The 11044-nt window shown below is 39.1% G+C and overlaps 1 long non-coding RNA gene across 1 annotated transcript; it reads left to right on the top strand.

The window, feature by feature from the left end:
* The first annotated feature begins 168 nt into the window (after positions 1-168).
* Positions 169-8699, top strand: LOC128099510 (uncharacterized). The gene is made up of 2 exons (XR_008214556.1): positions 169-1536; positions 1873-8699. It is a non-coding gene; the product is annotated as an uncharacterized LOC128099510 (long non-coding RNA).
* Positions 8700-11044: the final 2345 nt, after the last annotated feature.

The raw sequence follows: 11044 nt of genomic DNA on the forward strand, positions 1-11044 counted from the left end.
AGCAAAGTCGCTGCATGGCTCGGTAGGGTTTTAAAGCACAATAATCACCAAGCAAAGCTGCAAACTAGCAACCCGCGCCTTCTAGTCCCCGCGCATGCGCACACAGGCCCGGCAGGAAACAGTGTCCAGCACGCATGCGCAGGGTCAAGGCTCCGCCCTCCCTCTGTTACCGGAGGTCAAGTAGCCGCAAAGCGGCATTACTAACGCTGGGCTTTCTCCCGAGGTCTCCTCCCTGGCGGTGCAAGTCTACCCTCAGCTAGTGTGGGGTGTGGGCCAGCCTCGGCTTCCGGGAGATCACCGCAGGGCTCCAGCAGGGACGGGAGCGCTCGGCCCGGTGGAGCGAGGACCCAGCACTCCAGGACCGCCTGCTTTTCCGGTGCCTGCAGATGAGCCCAGAACCTTAAAGAGCAGCTGGAGCCTGCTTCCCTGCTTAGCTTTGGCCTTGGATTTCGGTGGCAGCTATAAGGTCCTCGGGGAGCAAACCTATTGGCCTCTAGGCAGGCGACTCCTTTAACTGGGCCATGGACCAAACTAGAGGCAGCGTGGATGGGGTTGTGGTGTGGGAGATGAAGGGAAGAGATTTGTGTCAAACCAGTCCGTTGAGTAGTTTGGGAGTTAGTGAATAAATGGTTGTGTTTCATAGCCTAAAGACAGTGTATGAGTTATACAAGTTGATGGAAGGTAAAAATGTCTGCATTTGGGGCCTGAATGAAGCAATGTGACCTTAAGTTTTTGGTTTTGGACTTGGAAAAGGTAATTTGTAGTGAATAGTTTTCCCAGTGAAATTTTAAATTCTTAATAATTTTGTTAGTCTAGAAACACAGTTCACCTCAGAGGGTGTGCTGGCTATTCTCGGACAACTTGACACACAAACTAGAGTTATCGTAACGGAGAGAACCTCGGTGGAAAAAATGCTTCCATAATAGAAGGCGTTTTCTTAATTAGTGATTGATGGAGGAGGGCTCAGCCTAGTGTGGGTGGTGCCATCCCTGCACTGGTGGTCCTACGTTCTATAAGAAAGCAGGCTGAGCAAGCCAGTAAGTAAGCAGCACTCCTCCATGGCCTCTGCATCAGTTCCTGCCTCTAGGTTCCTGACCTGTTTGACTTCCGGTGCTGACTTCTTTCAGTGATGAACAGCAATATGGAAGCATAAGCCAAATAAACCCTTTTCTCCCCAACTTGCTTTTTGGTCATGACGTTTCATCCCAGCAATAGAAACATTAACTAAGACAAAGGGAATAAAATATCATTTATTCTGGAGCCAAATATGGCCACACCGGTTCACGTTATCCTAAATTCCATTCCATGTTCCAATTTTAAGAAGTTGTATAGAAACAGAACAACAAATCTACATACTTTTCAAATGCATTGGTGGGTGCATCAGATTGGTAGGATTTTTAGCAACACTGGAGGTGATGGTGACTTTGTTATACTCTTCAGATGCCTTTTGATGGATTTCTTAACCCTTTTGATTGATGGGAACTAGGAGTCTGAACTTTGAACATCCCAAAGATTCTACCTAATGGTACCAAAGAGGTTAGGTCACATGCACAGGAGAATAAGATGTCTCGATATAATAAAGAGGTTAGGTCACATGCACAGGAGAATAACATGTCTCAATATAATAAAGAGGTTAGGTCACATGCACAGGAGAATAACATGTCTCAATATAATAAAGAGGTTAGGTCACATGCACAGGAGAATAACATGTCTCAATATAATAAAGAGGTTAGGTCACATGCACAGGAGAATAAGATGTCTCGATATAATAAAGAGGTTAGGTCACATGCACAGGAGAATAAGATGTCTCAATATAATAAAGAGGTTAGGTCACATGCACAGGAGAATAACATGTCTCAATATAATAAAGAGGTTAGGTCACATGCACAGGAGAATAACATGTCTCAATATAATTTGGCTCCAGATTTGCAACATTCAAAACTCCACTGCTGTAGTTCTGATCAGTCAGTCTTGTGGTCACTGCTTCTTTCTGGGAATTTTACTACACGGTATGGATCTATTTTACATGCTGTACTCCGTTCATAATGATTTGACTATTGTGGATTTATTATTTTTTTTTGTAATAGAAATTGATGTAAGTTCTGAAGCATTAATCTAATTAATCTTTATCAATAAAAAAAATCACAAGTCAAATATTGGGATAAGAACCTGAAAGATCACAGAACTGGGAGCAGCCACCAGTTGCTTCCTACCTCTCCTGTTTTTCCATCCAAAAGGGCTGAGATAGTCTCAACCCTGCCTTACCATTTCCTGTCTCCTCTCTGTCTACAGTCTTCCAGTCTTCCAAACCCCTATGGTCAGCTAGTGGCTAGCTCCACCCTCTGACTCCAAGGAAGCTTTATTTGTCAGAACACAATCAAAATATCACACAACACTCCACCCTTTTGCCTAAATAAAAGCAAATGTTTTAGCTAACATAGTAAAACTAGATATAATAAGTGCAATAACTATATACAAATATATATAGGCAATAAATACATTAACAATGCCTAGTCCATTTGCATTTGGCAAATTCAGAGTAAATAGTCCATTACCTATCCTATCTTGGTGAGTCCAAAAAGTTGTACCTAATTCACTTTTTATCCTAACTTGGATTACCAACCAAAACCTATCCTTTTATGTCTCTCAACCCTATACAGTTTACACCTGTTTCGTGAATTTCTTTTAAGAATTTGGTAACAAAGAAAACTATAACTGCCTAGTCTTCAGCTCCATCAGAGACCTGAGAAGGATATAATATTACCTAAGTAAACAGGAACTGCAGAACAAATAACTTCCAAAACTAAGAAATAGCAGAAACAGTTGGCTGCCTGGACAGTCACCCAAGGTTCCTCTGTAACGTTGGGACATCCATCTTTGGCCTACAGGCCTACAATATCTGACAGACTTTTCTGTGAAGCAGAATTTTTGAAGGACTGTCCTGCCTTGTCTTGGCAAAGTTCTGCAGTCAATTACTTTTGTGTCCTGATTGTCCAATTTGGACAGCATACTGTCAGCAGTTGAGGCAAGGCCACTTTCTTGCCCAGTGGCTGACTTTTGCCACAAAGAAAGTAAACTGAATATGGAGTTTTTTTTAATGCCCATCATCTTCTTTGAAGTATATTGGTGCTGCCAGGAGCAGATATGTCTCAATGTCATAAGAAAAAAAAGGATTTTATGTTATTAAAACATCTTTTTTTAAAAAAGATTTATTTATTTTATGTATATGAGTGCTCTATTTTCATGTACACCTGCATGACAGAAGAAGGCATCAGATCCTACTATTGACAGTTGTGAGCCACCATGTGGTTGCTGGGAATTGAACTCAACCTCCGGAAGAGCAGCCAGTGCTCTAACTGCTGAGCCATCTCTCCAGCCCCCATGAAAACATCTTAAATGCCTTATTCTGTAGATCTCTGAAGTGTTTGAAGACCACTTGTCGATCTAAAATATATCTCTGTTTGACCTTAAAAACATACCTAACATGACTACAAGGGTGATTGTAATAGGTGACTACCTACTAACCTGCATTTTTTATTATCCTAAATCATTTGTAATAATAGCTTTCAAGGACTAGAAATATATTACATTGTTCAATGAACTGTATAGGTACAATACCTTGAACAAGAGTAGAAATGTGTGTATGGTATGTTCTTACAAAAATAATCTCAAATTTGTATCCATATACAAAAATCCATACCAATATAAAATATTTAAGACTAGTACTTGCTTTTTGGTTTAAAAGTAGATTTAATAATCTACCCTTTTATCCTTTCATCCCTATTTCTTTTCAAAACAAGATCCCTGAAGCTAATCTCCTTTGTTCAAGTTTTTTCCTATTACCAGTGACAACTTGTAACCAACCGCCCCCAACAATGACAAGTATCCATAGCCCACCAAAAAACCAGAAACCATCCACCCCACCTCTTGAGAATGTGGGTGTCATGTTCTTAAAATTACTTCCTGCTGTCTGGGTGTGATGGCATCTTTAGGAGACCCTGAAAAAAACTTGGGATAATTGCAAATTCCTGGGAGAGCCAGCTGTATCATTTGTTGTCTAATTTCTATGTAATGGGAAAATGCAGAGTTTGTCTCAAATCCTAGCTAGAGTAGTCTGTGGGCCTGGGCCATCTCAGCTAGCCACCTTGAAATTGTCCTGAGCAGTTTGTAGTCCAAAGCTGACTTTAGGGTGGTGTTTGTCAGCTTAGTACCACAGTTCCAGTGGAATCATTGTTGTAGGGCCCCATCCTTCTTTTGGAGACTTCAAAGATTGCTGTCAGGCATGGTCATGGTTCACTGCAGAAAATGTAAACATTTTAAATGTCATATGCATCAGATCTTGAAGAGGTTAGAGGACCATAATTTGTTATGTACATTCAGAGTACAAAACTTAATTCCTAGTTACCTGGTAGAGACTCAAACCTGAAATCATGTATAGGAAACTAGATGAAGCCTTTTTCTAGAATTAGTTGGTACTCTATATGACCATTAATATCATGACAAAAAATTATAATTATATATATATATATATATCTTATAAATTTGGAGATAATATTTAGAGCTTAAGAAAACTTTTAAAGAGTCAAAATGGCAATAGAACAGTCACTTAAGAGCCAGGCAGCGGTGGCACACACCTTTAATCCCAGCATTTGGGAGGCAGAACCAGGTGGATCTCTGTGAGTTTGAGGCCAGCCTGGGCTTCAGAGTGAATTCCAGGAAAGGCACCAAAGCTACACAGAGAAACCCTGTCTTGAAAAAAAAAAATAGTTACTTAATTTTGGATCTTCTGACATGAGACAGAGATTTTGGATTTTGCAATAACAAGCGTGCTTGGGTTTAGAGAAGGAGAGAGCCATACTCCTACTCCAAAGCCAGCTTTAAATTTTGATTGAACTTGGACTATAAAAAGATTATTTGCATTATATGTCTGTAGCAAACAGCAGAAACATTTGGGAAGATTTATGAAATTTTATCCTGTTGGAAATGTGATATGTCAGTAGGCCAATTTACTCTTTTTCTTGGCACATTTTCTCTGGATAATTTACCCTTCTACTTCAGATGTCTAATTTGTCCAGTGGTCTTCAGATTCCTTAGCTGGATGCCTTCGTTCTCCTGGAAAGACAAAAAAAAAAAACAACCCTGTCCCAAGCCTAACTTTGGGGAGTTTCCTGTCGCTGGAGAGCTTCCCTCAGGGTCCCGCTGAGCCCCGGCAGTCCGACAGCCCACTTAGACCCAACCAAGTAAACACAGAGACTTATATTGCTTACAATGTATGGCCGTGGCAGGCTTTCTGCTTTTTGCTAACTGTACTTATATCTTAAATTAATCCATTTCTATAAATCTATACCTTGCCACGTGGCTCGTGGCTTACCGGCATCTTCACATGCTGCTTGTCATCGCCAAGCTGGCAGTGTCTCCCTCAGCCTTCCGCTTCCCAGAATTCTCCTCTCTCCTTGTCCCACCTATACTTCCTGCCTGGCCACTGACCAATCAGTGCTTTATTTATACAGAACGATATCCACAGCAGTTTCCCTTTTGGCAAGTTATATCTGATCAAATGAAAAGCATTTTTTAGTCTTATTAAGTTAGTTTAGATTGAATTGTTGCACTGTTTGATGAACTATCACCTCTTCTAATCAAGAGATCTCTCTTCTTCACATCCAATCTTTATTAATTTTGATGGTATCCATAGTTTTTCTTTTCCTGTGGAAACAAAAATAAAAACTCTTCCCCAATGTAACACATATCCTGGTTTCCATTCTGAGGTCAACACATCTTTAAAGTATAGAGACTGATTTAATTCTGTAGTTTTTTTCTATTATCCAATGTCTATCCACAGCTATCATTCCTTTCTCATTAGCATTTAGAAAACTTAAAGTTAATAAAGCATTGTGCAATCTATCTCTGGGGGGTCTTTACTCCATTTTTTGGTTTATTAAGCATATATTTTAGAGTTCGATTAGATCTTTCTATAACTGCTTGCCCTGTAGGATTGTGTGGTATAGCTGTAATATGCTTTATGTTGTAATAAGCAAAAAACTGTTCCATTTTTTACTAGAGACATATGCTGGAACATTGTCAGTCCTAATTTCTACAACTATCCCTATGATGGCCATAACTTCTAACAAATGTGTGATTACAGAATCAGACTTTTTAGAACTCAAAGCAGTTGCCCATTGAAATTCTGAATATGTATCTATGGTATTGGGTACATATTTTAATTTTCCAAATGAAAATATATTGCACAATGAAATATATCCATTTTCCAAATTTTATTTCTTTGAGTACCCTTTGGGTTACTTCCTGCAGGTAGTGGAGTTTGGTTATACAGAGAACAAGTAGGACATTTCCTTATAATTTCCTTGGCTCATTGCCAAGTGATAGAAAAATCTATTTTCAAATCCTTGCTATTGACATGGTGTTTCTTATGAAATTCTGAGGCTTCTGGCCTACCAATAATTGATCAGCTTCATCATTACCATGTGCTAGAGGGCCTGGTAGACCCAATGGGATCTAATATGTGTTATATATAAGGGATAATTTCTATTTCTGATTATTTCTTGTAACTGAATAAATAAAAAAGTCAAGTATGAATCATCTAGAATAAATTCAGCAGTTTTGATATGTAAAACAACTCTTTGTGCATATTGAGAGTCAGTAACTATATTAAGAGGTTCTGGAAAATCTAATAACACCATAAAAATAGCATGTAATTCTGACTTTTGAACAGAATCATAAGGGCTTTGAGCCACTTTACTTAAATTTCCTAACTTATACCCTGCCTTTCCTGTTTTATGTGCATTAGTATAGAATGTAGGGGCTTCAGAAATTGGTGTTCCCCATATAATGTGAGAAAGGATCCAGTTAGTTCTCTTTATAAACTGAAGTCTCTTACTTTTGGGATATTTGTTAATCTCTCCCAAAAAATTACTGCAAGCTCTTTGCCAATGTTCATTTTCTGCCCATAAAGAGGAAATTTCAGCATTACTAAAAGGTACTACAGTTTCTGCTGGGTCTGTTCCTGCTAATTGATGAATCCTCAATTTTCCTTTTAGAATCAACTCAGAAACCTTTTCTACATAGGTCTTTAATTTCTTACTCTTTTTGTGTGGTAAAAACACACCTTCTCTCTGCATTAAAATTCCAGTAGGGGAATGTGTAGAAAGTAAAATAACCAGAATACAATCAAGCTCTAGATCCAAATGATGCACATGTGCATCCTGTAATTTCTTTTCCACCAAAGCCAATTCTCTCTCATCCTCAACTTATCATTTTCTTGGACTATTTAAGTCCTTATCACCTTGTAAGATTTAAAATAAATTACTTATTTCTTGAGTCTTCAAACCAATTGTGAGCCATAGCCAGTTAATATCTCTCAGCAAATTTTGAAAATCACTAAGAGTTTGTAATTGATCTCTCTTGATTTGTATCTTCTGTGGTTGAATTTTTTGTAAACCTATCTTATAACCTAGGTAATTAATAGAATCTCATCATTGTATTTTTTCAGGAGCAATTTGTAATCCCCAAGAAGGTGAAATTTTCTTTACTTCTTCAAACATTTTTTCTAAGGTATCTACATTTGAATCAGCTAGTAAGATATTACCCATATAATGGTAAATAATAGATTGAAGAAACTGTTTACAAATCATTTCCAACAGCTGTTGTACAAAATATTCACACAGGATGAGGCTGTTGAACATTCCTTGTGGGAGAACTTTCTACTGATATCTTTTAATGGGCTGAGAATTATTGTAAGTAGTCACTGTGAAGACAAATTTTTCTCTATCCTATTCTTATAAAGGTAGAGTGAAGAAACAGTTTTTTTAAATCAACCACTATAATAAACCATCCTTTAGGTAATAGAGAAGGCAAGGGAATCCCTGGCTGTAAAGAATCCATTGGTTGAATCATCTTATTAATAGCTCTTAGATCTGTTACCATTGTCCATTCTCCAGATTTCTTTTTAATAACAAATACAGGAGAATCCCAAGGACTGATCAATTCTTCCATATGTTGAGCATTTAGCTACTCCTGTACCAACTGTTCTAAGACCTGTAATTTTTCTGATATCAAAGGTCATTGTTCCACCCAGACAGGTTTGTCAGTTAACCATTTTAAAGGTAGGGTTGTTGGTACCTTTGAAAGATCAGTGGCTGTTGTGCCCTGTTTTTGTTCAACCTGAATGGGGGTCATTTGGAGCCCAGGTGCATGTGGAGTTTGGGGCTTGTGGAGATTGCTGTAGAGAGGCTGCAACAGGAAAATCCCAGACTTGCTCACAGGGCTTGGGGAAGAAAGGGAAAAACCAGCCATCGTCGATGTGACTCTGGCAGGTGCTGGTGACTGCAAAGCCACAAGCAGCTGTTTCATGAATTTATGCCCCAAAATTTGTATGCTAGATGAAGCGTTAATCTAATCCACCTTTATCAATGAGAAATTGGGAGTCAAATATTCAGGTAAGAACCTGAAAAATCAGAGAACAGGGAGCAGCTGCCAGCTGATTCCTATCTCTTCCGTTCCTCCATCCAAAAGGGCCAAGATCCTCTCTCAGCCCCACCTTACCACTTCCTAACTCCTCTTTGTCTACAGACCTCTGAATCGCTATAGTGAGCTAGTGGCTAGCTCCACCCTCGGACTCCAAGAAAGCTTTATTTGCCAGAACGCAATCAAAATATCACACAATAAAGTTCTATTACTGCTTATCTTTTGCAGTAGTTGTGTGTTTGTGGGGATGTGGGGGAAGGAGTGTCTCAATCTAGCCTGAGCTGTCCTTGAACCTACAGTGATTCTCCTGCCTTTGTCCTGGAATGTTGGTGGTATGGGTGTAAACCACTGCTCCTGCCTTCTATTACTCTATTACACTTCTCTGGGCTTTGCTCTGAATCTTTTGCTATCTGCTACTTGTTCTCTGCTTTTTGACCAGTTGTGGATCTCTGTAATATCCTCCATGTGCTGCACAAAGAAGCTTCTCAGAGGAGAAGTGAGAGCTACACTCATCTATGGGTATAAGGGTAAGTATTTACAATACAGGTAGAGGGGGTTAGAGATATGGCTCAGCCAATAAGAGCACTGACTGCTCTTCCAGAGGACCTGCATTCAGTTCTCAGCACCCACATGATGATGGCTAGCAATGGTCTGTAATACCATTTCCAGGGATCCTGTGTCCTCTTCTGTCTTCCATGGGCACTGCACAGACATACATGTGAACAAAACACTCATGCACATAAAACAAAAATAAATCTCAAATATGAAATTAAATTTAAGTTAGAAATAATACTAGGTAAGGAAAGTGCAATAATACTAGTTAAGGAAAGTGGCAATAGAAGACCATAAGGTGTCCAAGCCCCAACTGACACATCGACAACAAAACCTCTACTCCCAAGTCTCAGAGAACAGTTTGGAAGAGGGGCTGGAATGACTGTTAGAACAAGGGGACCAGCACACCTGCCGCTAATGTCCTCTGTCTATGAGAGGGAAGCTGCATCCTAAAATCTCATCAAGGTACTTGTTGTGGTAATATTTTGTTTGTGATCTACCAAATAAGACTTGTCCGAAGATCAGAGTGCAGAGCTAAGCTACTAATTAGCCATAGAGGCCAGGCAGTGGTGGCACACACACCTTTAATCCCAGCACTAGGAAGGTGGAGACAGGAAGTGATATGGCTGGGCAGAGAGAGGAATATAAGAAGGGAGGAGACAGGAGCTCAGGTCTTGTTCAGGCTGAGGATTCGGTAGACGTAAGAAGTTTCTCTAGTGGCTGTTGCTTCTCTGACCTTTCAGCTTTCACCCTGATATCTGACTCAGAGTTTTTATTAAGACCAATTAAGATTCCTGCTACAGGTAGTCTACACAAGAACTGCATAATGACACCACTAATTGATACACCAATGGGGTAGGGTAAATCCCATAAGGTCTCACTCCTAGATGAACAGCTATAGGCAATTAATGGCTGCTGAGACAGGAAGAATCCGTCTCTTTCAGGAACAAGCCCTGGTAGCTTATCTAATCTCAAGGGGTTAGCCCTAAATACAAGCAGCACCAAATGAACTCATCAGGACATATATATATGCATATACATGCATGTGTGTGTATGTAATAATAATTAATAATTAAAGTAGACAAGGTCATGAATTTGGAACAGTGAGGGGGACATGGGCGGAATTGGAGGGAGGAGGGAGGAGGTAAAAATGATGTAATACAGTACAATATGAAATTCTCAAAAAAGATTTAAAATAATAGACTAGTTTGCTAGTTATTAAATTTGTATTGAAGTACAATTATCACTTTTTTTTTGTTGTTGTTAGGTAGAGTCTCCTACCCCAGGCTGGCCATTTAACTAGCTATGTAACTGAGAAAGACCCTGAACTTGTGATCCTCCTGCCTGACCTTCCCAGTGCTAGGATTATAGGCATGAATTACAATGTCTAGCTTACGTTATGTTGGAGGTGGAACCCAGGACAAGCACTCTACCAACTCAGCTACATCCACAGTCCCCAATATATATATATATATATATATATATATATATATATATATATATATATATATATATATATATATATATATATATATATATATATATATATATATATTTCAAGCCATCAAGTCTTTTTCTCCAGGAACATTTTCTATTTGTTGAGACCTTGATTTGTGTTTTTATACTTTTATTTCTTCTAGATGCTGTTTTTACCATTGTTAAAGAAGCTCCCCATTTTTATCAAATTTATTTCTTTACTTTGTGAGCTCAGATCACCATCAGGCTTAGCAGCAAATGCCTTCACTCACTGAGTCATCTCACTAGCCCCTGATGGCCTTTCCTGAGAAATTTTACTAATGTGAATGAAGCTGTTAATTTTATCTTTTACCTATATCCCATTGTAAGTTAAGAATTTTGTGATAATTTTTATAGTAGTCGGGTTTTCTAGGTGAATAATTGCATAATTAAGAATGGTAGTTTTTGCCAGGCGGTGGTGGCACACACCTTTAATCCCAGCACTTGGGAGGCAGAAGCAGGTGGATCTCTGTGAGTTTGAGGTCAGCCTGGTCTA

Source organism: Peromyscus californicus, unplaced genomic scaffold (genome assembly GCF_007827085.1).
Source record: "Peromyscus californicus insignis strain IS unplaced genomic scaffold, ASM782708v3 Scaffold_6__1_contigs__length_162567912, whole genome shotgun sequence".
NCBI classification, from domain to species: Eukaryota; Metazoa; Chordata; class Mammalia; order Rodentia; family Cricetidae; genus Peromyscus; species Peromyscus californicus.